This window comes from Salmo salar, chromosome 27 (assembly GCF_965601325.2).
Source record: "Salmo salar chromosome 27, fSalSal1, whole genome shotgun sequence".
NCBI lineage: Eukaryota > Metazoa > Chordata > Actinopteri > Salmoniformes > Salmonidae > Salmo > Salmo salar.
The window spans coordinates 46,885,607-46,901,787 of record NC_138317.1 but is presented as its reverse complement, the minus strand read 5'-3'; the positions used below and the strand labels follow the sequence as shown (position 1 = coordinate 46,901,787).

At 42.8% G+C, this 16,181-nt stretch overlaps 1 non-coding gene across 1 annotated transcript; it reads left to right on the top strand.

The window, feature by feature from the left end:
- Positions 1-3,068: 3,068 nt before the first annotated feature.
- On the top strand, positions 3,069-9,958 carry LOC106589158 (uncharacterized). Its single transcript, XR_014382973.1, has 3 exons — positions 3,069-3,176; positions 4,736-4,854; positions 9,889-9,958. It is a non-coding gene; the product is annotated as an uncharacterized LOC106589158 (transcript).
- Positions 9,959-16,181: the final 6,223 nt, after the last annotated feature.

The window sequence follows — 16,181 nt, the reverse complement described above, 5'->3', positions numbered from 1 at the left end:
ACAGAGAGCGAGAGATACAGAGAGCGAGAGATACAGAAAGAGAGAGAGCGATACAGAGAGAGAGAGAGAGAGAGAGAGAGAGAGAGAGATACATACTTGTTACTGGCAGCCCGTGTACAGTACAAAGGCTCACTGTCTAATATATTCCTTGTGTTATTATTGATTTCTCTCTATATTTTTTCTCTCTGTGTTTCTGGGAAGGGCCCCGTAAGCATTTCACTGTTCGTCTTCACCTTTTCGTTTACGAAAAACGTGACATATACAACTCTATTTTTGAGGAAAATGGGCCAACTACATGACATGCGATATGAGTGCCAAACAGACATTTGGGATGGAGCAGGAGAAAACTTGGAATGACACGATGGGAGACCTTTGTGGTTGTCCCTTGATATTCCCTCTCTCTGAACCTCTGCTTTTTGCTTGTTAAGGTTGTGGAGAAAGTGGAGGATGGGGGAAAGAGAGACCTCTCTTCACCTCTCCTCTCCTCTCTTCACCTCTCCTCTCCTCTCTTCACCTCTCCTCTCCTCCCTTCACCTCTCCTCTCCTCCCTTCACCTCTCCTCTCCTCCCTTCACCTCTCCTCTCCTCCCTTCACCTCTCCTCTCCTCTCTTCACCTCTCCTCTCCTCCCTTCACCTCTCCTCTCCTCCCTTCACCTCTCCTCTCCTCTCCTCTCTTCACCTCTCCTCTCCTCCCTTCACCTCTCCTCTCCTCTCCTCCCTTCACCTCTCCTCTCCTCCCTTCACCTCTCCTCTCCTCTCCTCTCCTCTCCTCTCCTCTCCTCTCCTCTCCTCTCCTCTCCTCTCCTCTCCTCTCCTCTCCTCTCCTCTCCTCTCCTCTCCTCTCCTCTCCTCTCCTCTCCTCTCCTCTCCTCCCTTCACCTCTCCTCTCCTCCCTTCACCTCTCCTCTCCTCCCTTCACCTCTCCTCTCCTCCCTTCACCTCTCCTCTCCTCTCCTCTCCTCCCTTCACCTCTCCTCTCCTCCCTTCACCTCTCCTCTCCTCCCTTCTCTTCTCCTCTCCTCTCCTCTCCTCTCCTCTCCTCAGATCCAGGTGATCAGTTTTGTGACTGAACAGAACTGGGATTCTCTGGAGGTGTTTGATGGAGGACACAACAGCGACACCATGCTGGGAAGCTTCTCAGGTGAGTCTCTATCTCCTTCTCTATTTCGGTCTCTCTCTCCTTTCCTCTTTCTGTTTATGTCTCTTTCTCTCTCTGTCTCTCTCTCTTTCTCTGTGTGTTGGTGGAGTGTTGCACCTTGCCGTTTTAGCTTAGGTGGGGATGGTTAAGTTAATGCCTTTTTCAAAAAACCACCAAATATATCCATGACTTCCATGAGCTGCTATAATATTACCATCGCAGCCTGTCCATTACCAGTGAGTAACCTACCGTAACCTGTTACTCTGCTACTCAATAGTTGAATCAGAGAGAAGCAGCAAGTCACTATTGATCTGCGTTACAGACGGTTAGGTGTATCAATACTCACTCGAGCTCAAAGAGAGGAGAGACAGGTGTATTAGAATGTGTATCGTTGAAAAGCTTACCTTTTTATTTTAAAGATCAAGTGACGCATTAGTTTATCTTCTGTTAAGTTTAACCTCGTCATATAACGATACTATATCATTACATTTTTTTGTCATTTAGCAGACGCTCTTATCCAGAGCGACTTACAGTAGTGAATGTATACATTTCATACATTTTTTTCTCCGTACTGGTCCCCCGTGGGAATCGAACCCACAACCCTGGCGTTGCAAACACCACGCTCTACCAACTGAGCCACTATATAGAGCTCTTTCTTTTGTTTCTCATTTTGGAACGAGACCAGGTTTAAATTGTTGCCATGGAGAAACACACAGGAATCACAAATGTCAGATGAAAACTTCACCGTGGTGTTAAGATGAATAAGCCAATCAGAGTGATGCAGAGCAGGCCATGTGACCTGGGTGTAGTAGAACCAGGAACTCTGAACTGAAGCCAAGGATTCCATCAGTTCTGTACTCCGGTTCAGTAATCATTTCACTGTAAAGTCTATACATGTTATATTCAACGCATGTGACAAATATCAACCGATTTTTTTATTTTACTCTAGGCAAGTCAGTTACGAACAAATTCTTATTTACAATGATGACCTAGGAACAGTGGGTTAACTGCCTTGTTCAGGGGGCAGAACAACAGATTTCTACCTTGTCAGCTCAGGGATTTGATCTTGCAATCTTTCGGTTACTAGTCCAACGCTCTAACCACTAGGCTACCTGCTGGTTACTGGCCCAACGCTCTAACCACTAGGCTACCTGCTGGTTACTGGACCAACACTCTAACCACTAGGCTACCTGCTGGTTACTAGTCCAACGCTCTAACCACTAGGCTACCTGCTGGTTACTAGTTCAACGCTCTAACCACTAGGCTACCTGCTGGTTACTGGCGCAACGCTCTAACCACTAGGCTACCTGCTGGTTACTAGTCCAACGCTCTAACCACTAGGCTACCCGCTGGTTACTAGTCCAACACTCTAACCACTAGGCTACCTGCTCGTTACTGGCCCAACGCTCTAACCACTAGGCTACCTGCTCTAACCACTAGGCTACCTGCTGGTTACTAGTCCAATGCTCTAACCACTAGGCTACATGCTGGTTACTAGTCCAACACTCTAACCACTAGGCTACCTGCTCTAACCACTAGGCTACCTGCTGGTTACTGGCCCAACGCTCTAACCACTAGGCTACCTGCTGGTTACTGGCCCAACGCTCTAACCACTAGGCTACCTGCTGGTTACTGGCCCAACGCTCTAACCACTAGGCTACCTGCTGGTTACTAGTCCAACGCTCTAACCACTAGGCTACCTGCTGGTTACTAGTCCAACACTCTAACCACTAGGCTACCCTGCCACCCCATTTGACCTGCTCTGTTAATAAATCTCTCTTGCATGAAACAAGCGTCATTATGAATAAACACCTATCTGTTTTTTTACAAGCGGTATGAGTACCTAAACATGTACATCTGTCCTCCTACGATAACCACTAAGATAAATAAGGGTTGATGAAGAGATGAATGTGTTGCTTGGTCTCCCCTGCAGGAACGACGGTCCCAGCTCTCCTGAACAGCACATCCAATCAGCTCTATCTCCACTTCTTCTCTGACATCAGCGTGTCTGCTGCCGGCTTCAGGCTGGAATACAAGAGTAAATATACATGTTGAAATATACTATAGTATCACTGGGATGTGTAGTGTCCTAGTGAAATATACTATAGTATCACTGGGATGTGTAGTGTCCTAGTGAAATATACTATAGTATCACTGGGATGTGTAGTGTCCTAATGAAATATACTATAGTATCACTGGGATGTGTAGTGTCCTAGTGAAATATACTATAGTATCACTGGGATGTGTAGTGTCCTAGTGAAATATACTATAGTATCACTGGGATGTGTAGTGTCCTAATGAAATATACTATAGTATCACTGGGATGTGTAGTGTCCTAGTGAAATATACTATAGTATCACTGGGATGTGTAGTGTCCTAGTGAAATATACTATAGTATCACTGGGATGTGTAGTGTCCTAGTGAAATATACTATAGTATCACTGGGATGTGTAGTGTCCTAATGAAATATACTATAGTATCACTGGGATGTGTAGTGTCCTAATGAAATATACTATAGTATCACTGGGATGTGTAGTGTCCTAATGAAATATACTATAGTATCACTGGGATGTGTAGTGTCCTAGTGAAATATACTATAGTATCACTGGGATGTGTAGTGTCCTAATGAAATATACTATAGTATCACTGGGATGTGTAGTGTCCTAATGAAATATACTATAGTATCACTGGGATGTGTAGTGTCCTAATGAAATATACTATAGTATCACTGGGATGTGTAGTGTCCTAGTGAAATATACTATAGTATCACTGGGATGTGTCGTGTCCTAATGAAATATACTATAGTATCACTGGGATGTGTAGTGTCCTAATGAAATATACTATAGTATCACTGGGATGTGTAGTGTCCTAGTGAAATATACTATAGTACAGTGAGGGGAAAAAAGTATTTGATCCCCTGCTTATTTTGTACGTTTGCCCACTGACAAAGAAATGATCAGTCTATAATTTTAATGGGAGGTTTATTTGAACAGTGAGAGACAGAATAACAACAAAAAAATCCAGAAAAATGCATGTCTAAAATGTTATAAATTGATTTGCATTTTAACGAGGGAAACTCATCTCTCTCTCTCTCTCTCTCTCTCTCTCTCTCTCTCTCTCTCTCTCTCTCTCTCCCTCTCTCTCTCCCCCTTTCTCTCCCTCTCTCTCATATCTCTCCATATCTCCCCCTCTCTCTCTCCCTCCCTCTCTCTCCCTCTCTCTCTCATCTCTCCATATCTCCCTCTCTGTCCCTCTCATCTCTCCATATCTCTCTCTGTCCCTCTCATCTCTCCATATCTCCCTCTCTGTCCCTCTCATCTCCCCATATCTCCCTCTCTGTCCCTCTCATCTCTCCATATCTCTCTCTCTCCATATCTCCCTCTCTGTCCCTCTCATCTCTCCATATCTCTCTCTCTCATCTCTCCATATCTCCCTCTCTGTCCCTCTCATCTCTCCATATCTCTCTCTCTCATCTCTCCATATCTCCCTCTCTGTCCCTCTCATCTCTCCATATCTCCCTCTCTGTCCCTCTCATCTCTCCATATCTCCCTCTCTGTCCCTCTCATCTCTCCATATCTCCCTCTCTGTCCCTCTCAGCGGTCTCTCTGACCAGTTGCCCTGAGCCAGTGGTTCCTATGAATGGTATCAAGGTGGGAGAGAGACTCCAAATGAACCACGTTGTCTCATTCCAGTGTGAACCAGGATACACTTTACAGGTAACAGCCTACCTTTATTATAACCATAGAGTCTAATAATAATAATACTAATACAGGTAACAGTCTACCTTTAATATAACTGTAGAGAAACAGGTAACAGTCTACCTTTAATATAACCGTAGAGAAACAGGTAACAGCCTACCTTTAATATAACCATAGAGTCTAATAATAATAATTAACTAATACAGGTAACAGCCTACCTTTAATATAACCGTAGAGAAACAGGTAACAGTCTACCTTTATTATAACCATAGAGTCTAATAATAATAATTAACTAATACAGGTAACAGCCTACCTTTAATATAACCGTAGAGAAACAGGTAACAGTCTACCTTTATTATAACCATAGAGTCTAATAATAATAATTAACTAATACAGGTAACAGCCTACCTTTAATATAACCGTAGAGAAACAGGTAACAGTCTACCTTTAATATAACCGTAGAGAAACAGGTAACAGTCTACCTTTAATATAACCGTAGAGAAACAGGTAACAGCCTACCTTTAATATAACCGTAGAGAAACAGGTAACAGTCTACCTTTAATATAACCGTAGAGAAACAGGTAACAGCCTACCTTTAATATAACCGTAGAGAAACAGGTAACAGTCTACCTTTAATATAACCGTAGAGAAACAGGTAACAGTCTACCTTTATTATAACCATAGAGTCTAATAATAATAATTAACTAATACAGGTAACAGTCTACCTTTAATATAACCGTAGAGAAACAGGTAACAGTCTACCTTTATTATAACCATAGAGTCTAATAATAATAATTAACTAATACAGGTAACAGTCTACCTTTAATATAACCGTAGAGAAACAGGTAACAGTCTACCTTTAATATAACCGTAGAGAAACAGGTAACAGTCTACCTTTAATATAACCGTAGAGAAACAGGTAACAGCCTACCTTTAATATAACTGTAGAGAAACAGGTAACAGTCTACCTTTAATATAACCGTAGAGAAACAGGTAACAGTCTACCTTTAATATAACTGTAGAGAAACAGGTAACAGCCTACCTTTAATATAACCGTAGAGAAACAGGTAACAGTCTACCTTTAATATAACCGTAGAGAAACAGGTAACAGTCTACCTTTATTATAACCATAGAGTCTAATAATAATAATTAACTAATACAGGTAACAGTCTACCTTTAATATAACCGTAGAGAAACAGGTAACAGTCTACCTTTATTATAACCATAGAGTCTAATAATAATAATTAACTAATACAGGTAACAGTCTACCTTTAATATAACCGTAGAGAAACAGGTAACAGTCTACCTTTAATATAACCGTAGAGAAACAGGTAACAGTCTACCTTTAATATAACCGTAGAGAAACAGGTAACAGTCTACCTTTAATATAACTGTAGAGAAACAGGTAACAGCCTACCTTTAATATAACCGTAGAGAAACAGGTAACAGTCTACCTTTAATATAACCGTAGAGTCTAATAATAATAATTAACTAATACAGGTAACAGCCTACCTTTAATATAACCGTAGAGAAACAGGTAACAGTCTACCTTTAATATAACTGTAGAGAAACAGGTAACAGCCTACCTTTAATATAACCGTAGAGAAACAGGTAACAGTCTACCTTTATTATAACCGTAGAGAAACAGGTAACAGCCTACCTTTAATATAACCGTAGAGAAACAGGTAACAGTCTACCTTTAATATAACCGTAGAGAAACAGGTAACAGTCTACCTTTATTATAACCATAGAGTCTAATAATAATAATTAACTAATACAGGTAACAGTCTACCTTTAATATAACCGTAGAGAAACAGGTAACAGTCTACCTTTAATATAACCGTAGAGAAACAGGTAACAGTCTACCTTTAATATAACCGTAGAGAAACAGGTAACAGTCTACCTTTAATATAACTGTAGAGAAACAGGTAACAGCCTACCTTTAATATAACCGTAGAGAAACAGGTAACAGTCTACCTTTAATATAACCGTAGAGTCTAATAATAATAATTAACTAATACAGGTAACAGCCTACCTTTAATATAACCGTAGAGAAACAGGTAACAGTCTACCTTTAATATAACTGTAGAGAAACAGGTAACAGCCTACCTTTAATATAACCGTAGAGAAACAGGTAACAGTCTACCTTTATTATAACCGTAGAGAAACAGGTAACAGCCTACCTTTAATATAACCGTAGAGAAACAGGTAACAGTCTACCTTTAATATAACCGTAGAGAAACAGGTAACAGTCTACCTTTATTATAACCATAGAGTCTAATAATAATAATTAACTAATACAGGTAACAGTCTACCTTTAATATAACCGTAGAGAAACAGGTAACAGCCTACCTTTAATATAACCGTAGAGAAACAGGTAACAGTCTACCTTTAATATAACCGTAGAGAAACAGGTAACAGTCTACCTTTAATATAACTGTAGAGAAACAGGTAACAGCCTACCTTTAATATAACCGTAGAGAAACAGGTAACAGTCTACCTTTAATATAACCGTAGAGTCTAATAATAATAATTAACTAATACAGGTAACAGCCTACCTTTAATATAACCGTAGAGAAACAGGTAACAGTCTACCTTTAATATAACTGTAGAGAAACAGGTAACAGCCTACCTTTAATATAACCGTAGAGAAACAGGTAACAGTCTACCTTTATTATAACCGTAGAGAAACAGGTAACAGCCTACCTTTAATATAACCGTAGAGAAACAGGTAACAGTCTACCTTTAATATAACCGTAGAGAAACAGGTAACAGTCTACCTTTAATATAACCGTAGAGAAACAGGTAACAGCCTACCTTTAATATAACTGTAGAGAAACAGGTAACAGTCTACCTTTAATATAACCGTAGAGAAACAGGTAACAGTCTACCTTTATTATAACCATAGAGTCTAATAATAATAATTAACTAATACAGGTAACAGTCTACCTTTAATATAACCGTAGAGAAACAGGTAACAGTCTACCTTTAATATAACCGTAGAGAAACAGGTAACAGTCTACCTTTAATATAACCGTAGAGAAACAGGTAACAGTCTACCTTTAATATAACCATAGAGTCTAATAATAATAATTAACTAATACAGGTAACAGCCTACCTTTAATATAACCGTAGAGAAACAGGTAACAGTCTACCTTTATTATAACCATAGAGTCTAATAATAATAATTAACTAATACAGGTAACAGCCTACCTTTAATATAACCGTAGAGAAACAGGTAACAGTCTACCTTTAATATAACCGTAGAGAAACAGGTAACAGTCTACCTTTAATATAACCGTAGAGAAACAGGTAACAGTCTACCTTTAATATAACCGTAGAGTCTACTAATAATAATAATACGGCTATAGAGAAAGTAGTGATGATGATGATGAGAAGGAGGACAAAGAGACTGTAGGGAGAGGAGACTGTAGGGGGAGGAGACTGTAGGGAGGGGAGACTGTAGGGAGAGGAGACTGTAGGGGGAGGAGACTGTAGGGAGGGGAGACTGTAGGGAGGGGAGACTGTAGGGGGAGGAGACTGTAGGGAGGGGAGACTGTAGGGAGAGGAGATAGGAGAGAAGACTGTAGGGAGAGAAGACTGTAGGGAGAGAAGACTGTAGGGAGAGGAGACTGTAGGGAGAGGACACTATATGGGGAGGAGACTGTAGGGAGAGGAGACTGTAGGGAGAGGAGATAGGAGAGAAGACTGTAGGGAGAGAAGACTGTAGGGAGAGAAGACTGTAGGGAGAGGAGACTGTCGGGAGAGAAGACTGTAGGGAGTGGAGACTGTAGGGAGAGGAGACTAGGGAGAGGAGATAGGAGAGAGAAGACTGTAGGGAGAGAAGACTGTAGGGAGAGAAGTCTGGAGGGAGAGAAGACTGTAGGGAGTGGAGACTGTAGGGAGAGGAGACTGTAGGGAGAGGAGATAGGAGAGAGGAGACTGTGTAAGGAGAGAAGAGATTTGAGGGTGAAAGCATTATGTGACAGTGAAGTGACAATGGAAAGAGGCTAATGCATTGATTAGCTGTTTTTTTATGTCTGAGTGTGTCTCTGTGTCTCTGTGTCTCTCTGTGTCTCTCTGTGTGTTTCTGTGTGTATCTGTGTGTCTCTGTGTGTCTCTGTGTGTCTCTGTGTGTCTCTGTGTGTCTCTGTGTCTGTGTCTGTGTGTGTCTGTGTCTGTGTGTGTCTGTGTGTGTCTGTGTGTGTCTGTGTCTCTGTGTGTCTCTGTGTGTCTGTGTGTGTCTGTGTGTCTCTGTGTGTTTCTGTGTGTCTGTGTGTCTCTGTGTGTCTGTGTGTCTCTGTGTGTCTGTGTGTCTCTGTGTGTCTCTGTGTGTGTCTGTGTGTCTCTGTGTGTTTCTGTGTGTCTGTGTGTCTCTGTGTGTCTCTGTGTGTCTGTGTGTCTCTGTGTGTCTGTGTGTCTCTGTGTGTCTGTGTGTCTCTGTGTGTCTGTGTGTCTCTGTGTGTTTCTGTGTGTCTGTGTGTGTCTGTGTGTCTCTGTGTGTCTGTGTGTCTGTGTCTCTCTGTGTCTCTCTGTGTGTTTCTGTGTGTATCTGTGTGTCTCTGTGTGTCTCTGTGTGTCTCTGTGTGTCTCTGTGTCTGTGTCTGTGTGTGTCTGTGTCTGTGTGTGTCTGTGTGTGTCTGTGTGTGTCTGTGTCTCTGTGTGTCTCTGTGTGTCTGTGTGTGTCTGTGTGTCTCTGTGTGTTTCTGTGTGTCTGTGTGTCTCTGTGTGTCTGTGTGTCTCTGTGTGTCTGTGTGTCTCTGTGTGTCTCTGTGTGTGTCTGTGTGTCTCTGTGTGTTTCTGTGTGTCTGTGTGTCTCTGTGTGTCTCTGTGTGTCTGTGTGTCTCTGTGTGTCTGTGTGTCTCTGTGTCTCTGTGTGTCTGTGTGTCTCTGTGTGTTTCTGTGTGTCTGTGTGTCTCTGTGTGTCTGTGTGTGTCTGTGTGTCTCTGTGTGTCTGTGTGTGTGTTTCTGTGTGTCTGTGTGTCTCTGTGTGTCTGTGTGTCTGTGTGTCTCTGTGTGTCTGTGTGTCTGTGCTGTGTGTTATTTTCCCAGGGAAACTCTCACATCTCCTGCATGCCAGGAACCGTCAGGCGATGGAACTACCCACCTCCACTCTGCATCGGTAAAAACCTTTTCACTTTTCTGAGGGACACTTCCTTCATTTACATTCAATTTCAAATCAAAGGGTTTTATCGGCATTGGAAACATATGTTTACGTGGCCAAAGCAAGTGACATTGATAAAAAAAAAAAAGTGAAATAAACAATAAAAATGAATAGTTAACATTACACTCACAAACGTTCCAAAGGAATTGATACAGTACAAATGTCATATTATGTCTATTAACATAAATATGGGTTGTATTTACAATGGTGTTTGTTCTTCACCGATTGACCTTTTCTTGTGGCAACAGGTCACACATCTTGCTGCTGTGATTGGACACTGTAATATTTCATCCAATAGATATGGGAGTTTATCAAAATTGGGTTTGTTTTCTAATTCTTTGTGAGTCTGTGTAATCTGAGGGAAATATGTGTCTCTAATATGGTCCTACATTTGGCAGGAGGTTAGGAAGTGCAGCTCAGTTTCCACCTCATTTTGTGGGCAGTGTTGCCACATATCCTGTCTTCTCTTGAGAGCCAGGTCTGCCTTCGACCTTTCTCAATAGCAAGGCTATGCTCACTGAGTCTGTACATAGTCAAAGCTTTCCTTAAGTTTGGGTCAGTCACAGTGGTCAGGTTTTCTGCCGCTGTGTACTCTCTGTTTAGGGCCAAATAGCATTCTAGTTTGCTCTGTTTTTTTGTTAATTCGTTCCAATGTGTCAAGTAATTGTGTTTCTGTCCTGGGGCTCTGTGGGGTCTGTTTGTGTTTGTGAACAGAGCCCCAGGACCAGTTTGCTTAGGGGACTCTTCTCCAGGTTCATCTCTCTGCAGGTGATGGCTTTGTTATGGAAGGTTTGGGAATCACTTCCTTTTAGGTGGTTGTAGAATTTAATGGCTCTTTTCCTGAAGAGTAAAAGTAAAAGTTGTCAAAAATCTAAAAAGTAAAGTAGATACCCCAAAAAACGACTTAAGAAGTACTTAAGAGGATGTTTTTGCAGAATTCTGCATGCGGAGTCTCAATTTGGTGTTTGTCCCATTTTGTGAATTCTTGGTTGGTGAGCGGACCCCAGACCTCACAACCATAAAGGGCAATGGGTTCTATAACTGATTCAAATATTTTTTGCCAGATCCTTTTTGGGATGTTTAATTTTATGTTCCTTTTGATGGTGAAGAAGGCCCTTCTTGCCTTGTCTCTCAGATCGTTCACAGCTTTGTGGAAGTTACCTGTGGCACTGCTGTTTAGGGCGAGGTATGTATAGTTATTTGTGTGCTCTAGATGAAATTTGTATTTGTGGTCCTTGCAACTGGACCTTTTTTGGAACACCATTATTTTTGTCAGGGCCCAGGTCTGACTGAATCTGTGCAGAAGATCTAGATGCTGCTGTAGGTCCTCCTTGGTTGGGGACAGATCTAGGTGCTGCTGTAGGCCCTCCTTGGTTGGGGACAGATCTAGGTGCTGCTGTAGGTCCTCCTTGGTTGGGGACAGAAGCACCAGATCATCAGCAAACAGTAGACATTTGACTTCAGATTCTAGTAGGGTGAGGCCGGGTGCTGCAGACTGTTCTAGTGCCCTCGCCAATTCATTGGTAGACTACATGGCCAAAGGTATAAAGACATCCCTTCAAATTAGTGGATTCAGCTTTTTCAGCCACACCCGTTGCTGACAGGTGCATACAATTGAGCACACAGCCATGCAATCTCCATAGACAAACACTGGCAGTAGAATAGCCTTACTGGAGAGCTCAGTGACTTTCAACGTGGCATCATCACAGGATACCAAATTTCCCAAAAGTCAGTTTTGGGAAATTTCAGTCAGATTTCTTCCCTGCTAGAGCTGCCCCAGTCAGTGCTGTTATTGTAAAGTGGAAATGTCTAAAGAGCAACAACGGCTCAACTGTGAAGTGGTAGGTCACACAAGCTCACAGAATGGGATCGCCGAGTGCTGAAGTGCATAGCAGGTAAAAATCGCCTGTTTGCCGGTTGCAACACTCACTACTATGTTCCAAACTGCCTCTGGAAGAACTGTTCTTCGGGAGCTTAATGAAATGGGTTTCCATGGCTGAGCAGCCGCATGCAAGCCTTAGATCACAATGCCAAGCGTCGGCTGGAGGGTGTAAAGCTGACTGCCATTGGACTCTGGAGCAGTGTGTTCTCTGGAGTGATGAATCACACCTTCACCGTCTTGCAGTTTGACGGACAAATCTGGGTTTGGAGGAGAACGCCAGGAGACGCTACCTGCCCCAATGCATAGTGCCAACAGTAGTTATTGGGGTCAAATCTGTCTCCACTTTTGTGGATTGGGGTGATCAGTCCTTGGTTCCAAATTTTGGGGGAAGATGCCAGAGCTGAGGATGATGTTAAATAGTTTAAATGTAGCCAATTGGAATTTGTGGTCTGTATATTTTATCATTTCATTGAGGATACCATCAACCCCACATGCATTTTTGGGTTGGAGGGTTTGTATTTAGTCCTGTAGTTCATTCAATGTAATTGGAGAATCCAGTGGGTTCTGGTCGTCTTTAATAGTTGATTCTAAGATTAGTATTTGATCATGTATATGGTTTTGCTCTTCATTCTTTGTTATAGAGCCAACAGGATTGGAGAAGTGGTTTATCCATACATCTCCATTTTGGAGAGAAATCTTTGTGGTGTTTGTTTAGAGTTTTCCAATTTTCCCAGAAGTGGTTTTTTTTTGTTGATCAAACCATTTGTCATTGTTGTTCATTTTCGTAGGTTGTCTGCTTAACATTGTTTGATTTGATAGGGAAGCTGAGAGGTCAAATATACTGTCTAGGTTTTTTACTGCCAAGTTTACACCTTCACTATTACAGTGAAATGTTTTGTCCAGGAAGTTGTCTAAAAGGGATTTAATTTGTTGTTGCCTAATTTTTTGGTCGGTTTCCACACTACTTTCCTTCCATCTGTAGCATTTCTTAATATTATTCAGTTCCTTTGGCTTTGATGCCTCATGATTGAGTATTTCTCTGTTCAAGTAGACTGTGATTTTGCTGTGGTCTGATAGGGGTGTCAGTGGGCTGACTGTGAACACTCTGAGAGACTCTGGGTTGAGGTCAGTGATAAAGTAGTCTACAATACAACTGCCAAGAGATGAGCTATAGGTGTACCTACCATAGGAGTCTCCTCGAAGCCTACCATTGACTATGTCCATACCCAGCATGCAACAGAGCTGCAGGAGTTGTGACCCGTTTTTGTTGGTTATGTTGTCATAGTTGTGTCTAGGGGGGCATATGGGGGAGGGAATGCTGTCACCTCCAGGCAGGTGTTTGTCCCCCCTGTGTGCTGAGGGTGTCTGGTTCATGTCCAGTTCTGGCATTTAGGTCACTACAGACTAGTACATGTCCCTGGGCCTGGAAATGATTGATTTCCCCCTCCAGGATGGAGAAGCTGTCTTCATTAAAGTATGGGGATTCTAGTGGGGGGATATAGGTAGGATGGAGAAGCTGTCTTCATTAAAGTATGGGGATTCTAGTGGGGGGATATAGGTAGGATGGAGAAGCTGTCTTCATTAAAGTATGGGGATTCTAGTGGGGGGATATAGGTAGGATGGAGAAGCTGTCTTCATTAAAGTATGGGGATTCTAGTGGGGGGATATAGGTAGGATGGAGAAGCTGTCTTCATTATAGTATGGGGATTCTAGTGGGGGGATGTAGGTAGCACACAGGAGGACATTTTTCTCTGTTGAGATTATTTCCTTACTAATTTCTAGCCAGATGTAAAATGTTCCTGTTTTGATTAACTTAATAGAGAGGATTAGCTCGATACCAGATTAGCGTACCCCCTGAGTCCCTTCTCTGTTTCACACCTGGTAGTTTGGTAGATGGGACTACCAGCTCTCTGTAGGGCAGCCAGTGAGTCCATCTCTTTTATACCATGTCTCTCTCTGTCTCTCTCTGTCTCTCTCTCTCTCTCTGTCTCTCTGTCTCTCTCTGTCTCTCTCTCTCTGTCTCTCTCTCTCTCTGTCTCTCTGTGTCTCTCTGTCTCTCTCTCTCTGTCTCTCTCTCTCTCTCTCTCTCTCTCTCTCTCTCTGTCTCTCTCTCTGTCTCTCTCTCCCTCCCTCTATCCATATCCCTCTCTCCATATCTCCCTCTCTCTCGTGCTCTCGTATTCCCTTTAAGCCCTGTTTCTTCGCTTCAATCAAAGTGACATTTGAATCAATCAGTGATTTAAGCTCAAAGAACGCTGTGATGGAGAGAGGGAGTAGAGACGCAGGAGAGCAGAGTAGAGAGAGGGTAAAGAGATGTTTCTCATCCCTCTGATATGGGAATTGGACATTGTAGACTACCAAGGTGCTTTTCGAGACCTTTGATGGTTTAGAGAGCTGTATCGTAGGGTATTTATAGTGGAATTAACCTATTTCATATACTTGCTCCTGCTGTGTCAATTTATTAAAAGCAAATGCATAATTTTTTTTGTATGTGTGTTTTTCATGATATAAAAAAAGACTATATTTTCAAGGCCAGGTGCTAGCAGGTGCTAGCATATTCATATCCACATATTCAAAACAAATCATTCATTTGAACAAAGATTCTGTCCGTGAGGAGTCGCCATGGTTGTAGCTTTCCATGCCAATAGATGGTAATTATTACGAATAAGCACCACTTTTTTTGGGGGGTTGTAATGGTTTATTCCCCCAACCATCTCCCTTCTCTCTATGCCTCGGTCCAGCCCAATGTGGAGGAATCCAGGGGGAGATGGAAGGCATGATCCTTAGCCCTGGTTTCCCTGGCAACTACCCTAGCAACAGTGACTGTACCTGGAGAATCTACCTGCCTGTGGGATACGGTGAGAGAGAAGCCCCCTTCACTAAAGATGTCGTGATTGTTGTACAGTACTCCACAATAGCAGAGGAACAGCAATAGACCTGAGGTTACCTGTCTCTAACCCTTACCTGTGTACCTGAGGTTACCTGTCTCTAACCCTTACCTGTGTACCTGAGGTTATCTGTCTCTAACCCTTACCTGTGTACCTGAGGTTACCTGTCTCTAACCCTTACCTGTGTACCTGAGGTTACCTGTCTCTAACCCTTACCTGTGTTCCTGAGGTTACCTGTCTCCAACCCTTACCTGTGTACCTGAGGTTACCTGTCTCCAACCCTTACCTGTGTACCTGAGGTTACCTGTCTCTAACCCTTACCTGTGTACCTGAGGTCATCTGTGTCTGTCTCTAACCCTTACCTGTGTACCTGAGGTTATCTGTCTCTGTCTCTAACCCTTACCTGTGTTCCTGAGGTTACCTGTCTCTAACCCTTACCTGTGTACCTGAGGTTACCTGTCTCTAACCCTTACCTGTGTACCTGAGGTTACCTGTCTCCAACCCTTACCTGTGTACCTGAGGTTACCTGTCTCTAACCCTTACCTGTGTACCTGAGGTTATCTGTGTCTGTCTCTAACCCTTACCTGTGTTCCTGAGGTTACCTGTCTCTAACCCTTACCTGTGTTCCTGAGGTTACCTGTCTCTAACCCTTACCTGTGTACCTGAGGTTACCTGTCTCTAACCCTTACCTGTGTACCTGAGGTTACCTGTCTCTAACCCTTACCTGTGTACCTGAGGTTACCTGTCTCTAACCCTTACCTGTGTTCCTGAGGTTACCTGTCTCTAACCCTTACCTGTGTACCTGAGGTTACCTGTCTCTAACCCTTACCTGTGTACCTGAGGTTACCTGTCTCTAACCCTTACCTGTGTACCTGAGGTTACCTGTCTCCAACCCTTACCTGTGTACCTGAGGTTACCTGTCTCCAACCCTTACCTGTGTACCTGAGGTTACCTGTCTCCAACCCTTACCTGTGTACCTGAGGTTATCTGTGTCTGTCTCTAACCCTTACCTGTGTACCTGAGGTTACCTGTCTCTAACCCTTACCTGTGTACCTGAGGTTACCTGTCTCCAACCCTTACCTGTGTACCTGAGGTTACCTGTCTCCAACCCTTACCTGTGTACCTGAGGTTATCTGTGTCTGTCTCTAACCCTTACCTGTGTACCTGAGGTTACCTGTCTCTAACCCTTACCTGTGTACCTGAGGTTACCTGTCTCTAACCCTTACCTGTGTACCTGAGGTTACCTGTCTCTAACCCTTACCTGTGTACCTGAGGTTACCTGTCTCTAACCCTTACCTGTGTACCTGAGGTTACCTGTCTCTAACCCTTACCTGTGTACCTGAGGTTACCTGTCTCTAACCCTTACCTGTGTTCCTGAGGTTACCTGTCTCTAACCCTTACCTGTGTACCT